Source organism: Medicago sativa, chromosome 3, assembly GCF_051527215.1.
Source record: "Medicago sativa cultivar Bolivia chromosome 3, Bolivia_mono, whole genome shotgun sequence".
NCBI classification, from domain to species: Eukaryota; Viridiplantae; Streptophyta; class Magnoliopsida; order Fabales; family Fabaceae; genus Medicago; species Medicago sativa.
In genome coordinates, this window is record NC_140751.1 from 45,270,939 (window position 1) to 45,281,263 (window position 10,325).

The following is a 10,325-nucleotide window of genomic DNA, read 5'->3' on the forward strand; positions in this document are numbered from 1 at the left end:
GATATTCATGGAAAGTAAGTTCATGGGTAATATTTTATGACATGTCAGTATATTACGGATAAAGTATCAGTGTCAGATTAAACACGCTTGAGGCAGGGGCATAATGGTAATTGCTCGCAAAGGGGTATTTAAGTGGTTTTGGCTCAAAATATTCATTCTTCACTTGTCTTTCTCTCTCTAGGTTTTGAGAAGAGAATTCTCTCCTCCTTCTCTCTAACCCACGCCCTCCCTCTCCACTCTAAATCATCCAAACTTCTTCCTAGTGTGATCAAGCATGGTTATGGGTGGCTTAGCAAGCAAGGAATTAGTGGAGGAAAGATTAAAGCATGGTTTTTGGTTGAAAGCTACGGATCAAGATTGAAGCAAAAGCTAGGGTTTGAGCTTGGATCTTGAAGGAAAGCAAGAAAACATGATTAGGTGAGTTCCATAGATAGTTTACCTACCTTTGGTTGTGTAAATTCATGTTAGAAAGGATTGAATTAAGGTTATGAGAGGTTTAGAACCCTAATGTTCTCTTGATCAATTCTTGTGATTTATATGTTAAAATTGCCATGAGATATGTTTAAATAAGTCTATATATGTTGTTGGATGGATTTGGTGCATTACAGGGTCGAATTGGACGAGTTTTGGGTCGAAAATGGCGAAAACCCGCGGCCGAAAACACCGAAAACGCAAAATTCGCAGCGCTGCGCCTGTACAAGGGCGCTAGGCGCCCACACACAGGGAGCTAGCGCTAGGCGCCCTACTCCTGGCGCCAGGCGCCCCAGACAGGACAACGTTCGCGTTGTTCTGCGTTCGGGTGCTTGGGGGCAGTCGTGTGGGGGTCCGTAGCGATCGTTTCGACGTGTTCTTTTGCTGTTTTCACTTATTTTTCTACTGGAACAAGTTTGGCTTTATCAAATCATGGAATTTATAAATGGCTTGAAACTTGGGTTTATGGCATTTTCGGTCTTTAGAAATTATTGGAAATTTGCACACATCGTCAATTGATCCTTGCATCATTAATCGTGGCAATCTTAGCATGTAACACAAGGATGGCTCAAGAGAGTTTAAGCATGATGGGGTAGCAATGAACTATGAAAGGGAATGTATGTAGAGCCTCGGCTTAGCTAGTCGAGAACTAGAAAGATAGCAAGAATCCCTAGAATGATAAGACGCGAAGTGTAATCTCTTCGCACATGAGCTAGAATAACTTAGCTAGTATGTAAGTTGTGGAATGATAAGTTATTTCTCTCCACCATGTTAAGTATGAATAAGTATAAGTTACCGCCAATCGGATCGATTAAGGTTCAGGTAAATAAGCAAGTATGTATATGTTTAACTTATGCACGACAAGACTATGATTAATATGTGTAGGTGACATGTCTCTTGCTATCCACATCAGGGGGATACAAGGGGTTCTCGTAATGAGAACGATTCAAGCCGTAAGGGACCCGCATGTCATCGAGTATGCAAGACGTAGGTGTTCGTATCTCTTGTTATCCACGCCAGGGGGATACGGGAGGTTCTCGACCTAAGGGGAACGGTTTAAGCCGCAAGGGACCCGCACGACACCGAGGGAGTCCGATGTACGTACATCGGTCATGTATGGGATTGATCTCGGGGTTACTCCACCCGGGACTATCCGTAAAATGAATCAAGATAATAACTGTTTGTTCAACGCTAACCTAATGAATGAACTTAGATACGTTTATGCACGATATGTTTATGTTATGTTTATGTAAGAATGAATTCATGCACGTTTAAGTTTAAGAACAAGAGCATGAAATGCTATTAGACGAAAGCAAGATATGTATAGGACAAGTAAAGAAAGCTATGCCCGTGACGACCTTAGGTTTCCCTAATCGTCCGGATTAGAATCATGTCATGAATATGCTATGTTATTTATGTTTAGGCCTTGTTACGTATAGCGTACACTTGGCAATGCGGTTTAGGTTCCCTCAACCGCCATGACATGTATAGGTGAGAAGCCTATAACAAGTAAGATATGACTATGACGGCTCTAGTATGCACTACCGTCTAAGTTTGCAAGTCCCCACACACGTATAATCAACCGTCAGGTTGTAATGTAGACACGTGGTGACCGTAGGTTTTCCCTTGAGGTTGCCTATAGCCTAGGATTTAGGGGAACTCACTGAGACATTATGTCTCATCCCAATCCTTATTTGTTTCAGATAAGCAGGATGTTTATGCATGTTCGGAGCCGGATGGATATTACTTCAAGGATACGTTCGTAAAGCTGCAGGACGATATGGACATTAAAGATGTATTTTTATGTATGGATGAATGTATTGTATTATGATCTATACGAACGTGACTTGATGTAAATATTATTCATTCGGGAAAATTTTATGTTGTATATTTTAATGTATCCGGTACTAATATTAACGCACGTGCCAGACTTTCTAGATACGTCTGGTATGGGTGTTACAATTGGTATCAGAGCAGGTCGATTCAGACCGTGCCTTGGGTCATTAAATTACAACTAAGGTAGTGGGACCATTGGGTTCCGGGTAAAAGTTCTAGTTGTTGTTGTTAGTTGAGCCTGATCAACTCAATTAAACATTCGACTATTAGGATGGATGCCTGAGAGCTGGATAGGACTCAGGAGGAACGAAGTATGTGATGAAGTAGTTTGATTGTGCCAAAAGGTGGCCGGTGAACTAATCAAGTAGAAGTGTGAATCCTCCGGGAATATAAGATATGTTAAGAAGAAATGTTTCGACAATTCGAGTATGATGTTAGTGATACTTCATGTATCCGTAAGTGAAGAAGTTGGATATATATATATCTAAGCATGACCGGAAGCTTCGGTAAGAGTCGTTGTTGGAATGGGATTATTGTATGCAAAGGAAATATACTCTGGAACGTAAGTACAAGACTACAAGTTAAGGATAAGTCGATATGTGTTAATGGAGTTAGTAAGCTCTCAGGGATTGAGATATGAGAACGGAAGATAAAGATTTATATGTTCAGTAAGAATATGGTTCTAACAATGAATAAGTTGGCAGAGAAATAAGTTAAGTCGTTCTTAGCGGACGAAGTTAAAGTTTTAAGTGGAAGTTTATGTTAAGTGCTAGGATAACAAGATATAAGTTTCTAATGTGCCGTGAATTGAATTGATTGATGTTAATGATTGTCATGCAAAGGTTATAGAATTGTTTTTAAGACGATCGAAAGGAACGATATGCATTGGGATACTTGAGGAAATAAGATTTTATGAAAAATATGATTTTCTGGAAAACTAATTTTTAGGAAATATGCCAATAGCGAAAATTGCGCTAATAGCGAAATTACTCCAGAGGATTTCGCTAATAGCGAAGCTGGGGCAAAATTTTCAGTTTTTCTGAAACCTGTCATTTCGTCTCTAGGGTCAGTAGTAGCTATTGGGGGTTGTTTTCACAATCTTTTATGTAACAAACACTCGCTATAATATCAAGTATCGAATGCATATCACACCCTATGATTTCTAAGGAAGAAAATGCAGACAAGTATTAACGGTATTAATCCGGTTTAAGGCAACATTAGAAGTTAATGTGACAAGAGCTGACGAAGAGCTTGAGTCAAAAGTTTTAAGGTTCCGGCATATGAACGGATAAAGTGGATGCGCATGCATAAGATGAAAGGTAAGTGGTAAAGAATTATGTAAAGTCGCGAGATTTTCAGATTTAAGGAAGTTATGAGTACCCCCGGATCTATGTTTTGCTTAATTGAATTGCTAAAGCCCGTTAAGATATTAAATTCAAAAGTTTACAAGATTTTAGAAAGGTAGACACATATGGGTGATTGGAGTTGATGTTTATAGATTTTAAAATGGAATTTTTGTAGGTACCGGTTGTTACGACTCACGTAGAGTGGGCTAAACTCACCGGAACTAAGGTTGGATGACACAGTTGTGTTGTCAACTTATTCCGTGATTTTACAGTAACGACTGGGGCCAAACTTATTACGTTTTTATATAAAGAGAAACTGACAACGCCAATGACCCGTGTGTTAAATTATGATGTTTTCTTAAAGAAAGAAATTAACGAGCAAGCATTAGTTTGATTATGCGAAACATAGTATGCGAGAATACAAGGATGCAGTGAAGTATGATGAAGGAAAATATGTATGAATTATGATAAGTCTACTATGGGAATTCAAGATTTCTCAGAAACAAGTTTATGTATGATAAGTGTAAGTCATGAGGTGAACTCAACCAGTGAGAATATAAGGTCTATTCCCAAGTAAAGTATTGTGGTAATGTGACAAGTCTACTATAAGATTCAATCTTGCAAGGTATTGTGAGGTGCATTTTTATGGCAATGGTTGCCATATGAAAAGTTCAAGAAGATGATGCTCATATGGGAAAATTAATGTGAAGTTTCAGTCGTCTCAAGGGATTAGAATATTGGTTAAAGTCAACTGGTGGGAATCAGAGTGACGCAACGAAAGTTAATAAATAAAGTTCAGACAGTAATCATGGAATATGGAATGTGATAGTAAGAGCCTTCGTTAGAAGCATTAAAGGACAAGCGAGAAGTTCTCAAAATATTAAGTAAGAAAGGAGACTTATGTAATCACTCATGAAAAGGGATAAGGTATGTGGATGTGACTTCATCTAAGTATGATAAGGAAGGCTAGAGACACAACAAATGAAGAATATGTACTATGATAAGGAAGATGCATGTAAGAGTATGTGCCATGACAAGAGAAATACATGTAAGAGCGGAAGGAATCCTTTTTGTGACTCGAAGTAGAGATTGAATTATTAAAGTGTGGAACCGGTATTAAAGAAGAAATGTTATGCAGAATAAGGTAGTAATATGTGATCGTAGCCGGATCTGATGTTTTGAAACTTCAAGTTTATTGTTCTTAGAATGAGATAATAATATGAGGATCAAGGATCCTATAAGATATATGTTATGCATTTATGTGAGTCTCCAAGATATGTATGTAAGACAAGAAAGAATAAGAAAGAAGTTACTTTTGAAGTTCAAGAATTTCATTATGGATGGAGATATAAATCATGAGTTATGCACGGCGAGTTGCACACCCTCTTATGCCAGACTTGTTAAATGATCACGATACTTGCTATGAAGATTTCGAACTATGGTTTAAAAACTCTTGAATATAAAATGGATATTGAGGGACTTGAAACGAAATTATTATCCTACATGACACTTTTCACAAAATTCTTTTAAAAGATTATGTCTCTAATCGTTTCAAGGATCTGAATACTTATGTTAAAAAAAAAAAACTTCTTAAAGTAATATGTTAGAATGAGTATCGTCATTATTTAACAAGAAACGACACTTGAAGGGTGCGAATGTTATAGAGAGCAAATGTGTTGAAGTGAACAACAAATATTTTCGAAAAGTTTTATGAGATGTGCAAGTATATGTTAAGAGTATTCAAATGCATGGAGGTCTAAGTCGGAAGTTTTAAGAGCATTTAAGTTACAAGATGGGTTGATGAATGTTATATGTATAGGCGTAATTAATTTCACCTCTCTACGACAAGTTATATGAGTCATCCATGAATTCGGGTGCAATAAGAATGGTAATGAGATCGAAAGATTTCTTAAGACTCCGAAAAGAGACAAGTGATTCGTAGAATCTTCAAAATAAGTAATGTCAGAGTTCGGCACCTGTCTCAAGGTACAATAAGTAACTGATGTATAAATTATATGTTTACCCGATAAGATTATGTATGCATGAAAAAAAAATGTTTTAAAATTACAAGTAAGCACTGCAGGGCAAACCTGGTTTCTGGTAGGATTCCAGTTAAAAAGGCAAATCCTGAGTGTTCATGTTTATGACAAGATACCATTAGGAATGGTTTATGTTAAGCGGGTAAGATCCGAGTCTGAGGCAATAAGTTTATGTGTAGCAAGGTAAGTTCTGAATCATGATATACTAAGAAAACTCTAAGTTTGAGTGATATTAAGACCAAGAAGGCTATGCTCAGTTGCATGTGGGTTAAGAAACAAGATGAGGACATGATATGACGAACCCCTTGAGTGTGTATGAATTGAAATGTATGGTTCAGACCAAAGATAGTAAGTTTTTTGTCAAGATGATTGGTAGTCGATCTCTAAATTTCGAGGACGAAATTCCTTTAAGGGGGGTAGAGTGTAACATCCCGCTCGTCAGCTAATGGAAATTTTACCTGTTAAATGTATCAGAGGAATGATATTCATGGAAAGTAAGTTCATGGGTAATATTTTATGACATGTCAGTATATTACGGATAAAGTATCAGTGTCAGATTAAACACGCTTGAGGCAGGGGCATAATGGTAATTGCATGCAAAGGGGTATTTAAGTGGTTTTGGCTCAAAATATTCATTCTTCACTTGTCTTTCTCTCTCTAGGTTTTGAGAAGAGAATTCTCTCCTCCTTCTCTCTAACCCACGCCCTCCCTCTCCACTCTAAATCATCCAAACTTCTTCCTAGTGTGATCAAGCATGGTTATGGGTGGCTTAGCAAGCAAGGAATTAGTGGAGGAAAGATTAAAGCATGGTTTTTGGTTGAAAGCTACGGATCAAGATTGAAGCAAAAGCTAGGGTTTGAGCTTGGATCTTGAAGGAAAGCAAGAAAACATGATTAGGTGAGTTCCATAGATAGTTTACCTACCTTTGGTTGTGTAAATTCATGTTAGAAAGGATTGAATTAAGGTTATGAGAGGTTTAGAACCCTAATGTTCTCTTGATCAATTCTTGTGATTTATATGTTAAAATTGCCATGAGATATGTTTAAATAAGTCTATATATGTTATTGGATGGATTTGGTGCATTACAGGGTCGAATTGGACGAGTTTTGGGTCGAAAATGGCGAAAACCCGCGGCCGAAAACACCGAAAACGCAAAATTCGCAGCGCTGCGCCTGTACAAGGGCGCTAGGCGCCCTACTCCTGGCGCCAGGCGCCCCAGACAGGACAACGTTCGCGTTGTTCTGCGTTCGGGTGCTTGGGGGCAGTCGTGTGGGGGTCCGTAGCGATCGTTTCGACGTGTTCTTTTGCTGTTTTCACTTATTTTTCTACTGGAACAAGTTTGGCTTTATCAAATCATGGAATTTATAAATGGCTTGAAACTTGGGTTTATGGCATTTTCGGTCTTTAGAAATTATTGGAAATTTGCACACATCGTCAATTGATCCTTGCATCATTAATCGTGGCAATCTTAGCATGTAACACAAGGATGGCTCAAGAGAGTTTAAGCATGATGGGGTAGCAATGAACTATGAAAGGGAATGTATGTAGAGCCTCGGCTTAGCTAGTCGAGAACTAGAAAGATAGCAAGAATCCCTAGAATGATAAGACGCGAAGTGTAATCTCTTCGCACATGAGCTAGAATAACTTAGCTAGTATGTAAGTTGTGGAATGATAAGTTATTTCTCTCCACCATGTTAAGTATGAATAAGTATAAGTTACCGCCAATCGGATCGATTAAGGTTCCGAGGTAAATAAGCAAGTATGTATATGTTTAACTTATGCACGACAAGACTATGATTAATATGTGTAGGTGACATGTCTCTTGCTATCCACATCAGGGGGATACAAGGGGTTCTCGTAATGAGAACGATTCAAGCCGTAAGGGACCCGCATGTCATCGAGTAAGCAAGACGTAGGTGTTCGTGTCTCTTGTTATCCACGCCAGGGGGATACGGGAGGTTCTCGACCTAAGGGGAACGGTTTAAGCCGCAAGGGACCCGCACGACACCGAGGGAGTCCGATGTACGTACATCGGTCATGTATGGGATTGATCTCGGGGTTACTCCACCTGGGACTATCCGTAAAATGAATCAAGATAATAACTGTTTGTTCAATGCTAACCTAATGAATGAACTTAGATACGTTTATGCACGATATGTTTATGTTATGTTTATGTAAGAATGAATTCATTCACGTTTAAGTTTAAGAACAAGAGCATGAAATGCTATTAGACGAAAGCAAGATATGTATAGGACAAGTAAAGAAAGCTATGCCCGTGACGACCTTAGGTTTCCCTAATCGTCCGGATTAGAATCATGTCATGAATATGCTATGTTATTTATGTTTAGGCCTTGTTACGTATAGCGTACACTTGGCAATGCGGTTTAGGTTCCCTCAACCGCCATGACATGTATAGGTGAGAAGCCTATAACAAGTAAGATATGATTATGACGGCTCTAGTATGCATTACCGTCTAAGTTTGCAAGTCCCCACACACGTATAATCAACCGTCAGGTTGTAATGTAGACACGTGGTGACCGTAGGTTTTCCCTTGAGGTTGCCTATAGCCTAGGATTTAGGGGAACTCACTGAGACATTATGTCTCATCCCAATCCTTATTTGTTTCAGATAAGCAGGATTTTTATGCATGTTCGGAGCCGGATGGATATTACTTCAAGGATACGTTCGTAAAGCTGTAGGACGATATGGACATTAAGGATGTATTTTTATGTATGGATGAATGTATTGTATTATGATCTATACGAACGTGACTTGATGTAAATATTATTCATTCGGGAAAATTTTATGTTGTATATTTTAATGTATCCGGTACTAATATTAACGCACGTGCCAAACTTTCTAGATACGTCTGGTATGGGTGTTACACCTGACCTCACAAAATCAGTGAGGCACAATTTGTTGTAGATCTACATCAATGGTGGAGTCAGGAGTAATTTTTTGAGGGGACAATTTCTTTAGGGTATATATACTACTTCTCACAATAATTATTCATAAAAACATTGTAGATATAATGGTATATACTACTGGATTTTAAGTTTGTGCATTTTTTATGGTATTTTTAGTTAAAATAATATAGTTGAAAAGCTATAATGAGCAAAACAAGAATCAAACCCATATTCCCCACCCGAATAGGGCAAGCCTTTACCATTGGATTACACCATAAACATGTGATTAATTTACAAAGATTGATTTATATAATATAACATTTAACTAAAAAATTAAAAAAAAAAAAAATTAACTGGGCCTGGACTGGTGTGGCACTTGCCACACCGGGCCTAGTCCAGGTCCGCCCCTGGTCAAACCTACTCTAATCCTAAAAATTCTACCGCAATTTTGACAATTTCTAGAGGTAACATTCAATCATTAACATTTATCCAACAATTTTAACTTTCTCTTTTTTTCATGATTAATACTAATGCTTTCAATTAGCTAAAATGATCATGCTTTTCTTTGCCTTCAATCCTACTTTTAATGGCCTACATGTTAGATATATTTTCCAGATCAATGACAGATTTTTGCTTAAATTGTACAACTCAACTTCATGAATGACAAGTTTAGGCATGCTGGTAAAATAAGCAAAGTCAGCACCTGTGTTCTTGTTCTTTCACAGCATAACTTTCGAGTATAAAATATGCAACACCAAAAATAATTGTGACAAGAAGGTATTTGGTTGCTGTCAGTGTGAACCTTTTGGTGTGGATTCTCTCTGGTGTGAGCAAATACTTTCCGATGTTAATAAACTTTCCAATCATAAATGTCTTAATGTGACTGTGTTTGTTTGATTGAATTGGTTATGCATCTGATTGAATCATACGTTCATACTTAAGAAGTTTATTTGTAATTATGAAGTTGTACCAAGTTGTATTTTAAGACATTAAGTTTGTCTATATCTTTTTGAACCTAGGGTCCCGATTTCATAACCTTGTGAAATATGCCCCTGCTTAATCAGAAAACATGTACTAGTTAGGGTTGAAACAAATCTACAAAATGGCCACGATGAATGGTTTTCAGAGACAAGTTTTTTGGATACGATTGTGCGTAAGCAAGTAAATGAAGAGCTTGAATTAAATATTAATATCCAATAATATTACACCCTAAAGGAAGACAAAAGGATGATTTTCGAGTGTCTCAATTAGGAAAAGATAAATTAGTCTAGAGTTTTCAATGAATGTGGCACTAGAAAAAGATTATGCACATGATTGATGATAATTTATGTAGTAGAAAAGTCTCATTGTTAGTAGATTGGCAATGCTTCTAAATACACATTTAAATATGTCGATTTGAAACTGAAATAATGTTGAAAGATTGGCCAAAATTTGAAATCTTATGGCATGGACTGCTAATTTTAAGTTGTAAGAGCAGCAGCAAGTCACTCTGAATGTCCATCCCTAGGAAAATACCTCTTTCACGCATATGTCTGCATCTCTTGAGGCATCACAAAGCATATCAAACTAAGATTGTTTTTTATTCTCTATCCTGCCATTGCATTTTTCCACGAACTACTGATAATGCACTCAACCTTTTAGAATGAAAGCAGACAGATGTGATGAACTCATTATCTTACACCATAATTTTTTTAGGTAAAAGGTTGTTATAGTGAAAAGGAATCATT

The 10,325-nt window shown here is 37.5% G+C and overlaps 2 long non-coding RNA genes across 2 annotated transcripts; both read left to right on the forward strand.

Annotated features, from left to right (window-relative positions):
• Positions 1-111: 111 nt before the first annotated feature.
• LOC146937679 (uncharacterized) lies at positions 112-2,367 on the forward strand. The gene is made up of 2 exons (XR_015031011.1): positions 112-417; positions 2,175-2,367. It is a non-coding gene; the product is annotated as an uncharacterized LOC146937679 (long non-coding RNA).
• A 3,883-nt stretch (positions 2,368-6,250) lies between these two features.
• Positions 6,251-8,519, forward strand: LOC146937680 (uncharacterized). Its single transcript, XR_015031012.1, has 2 exons — positions 6,251-6,589; positions 8,321-8,519. It is a non-coding gene; the product is annotated as an uncharacterized LOC146937680 (long non-coding RNA).
• The last annotated feature ends 1,806 nt before the right edge of the window (positions 8,520-10,325 follow it).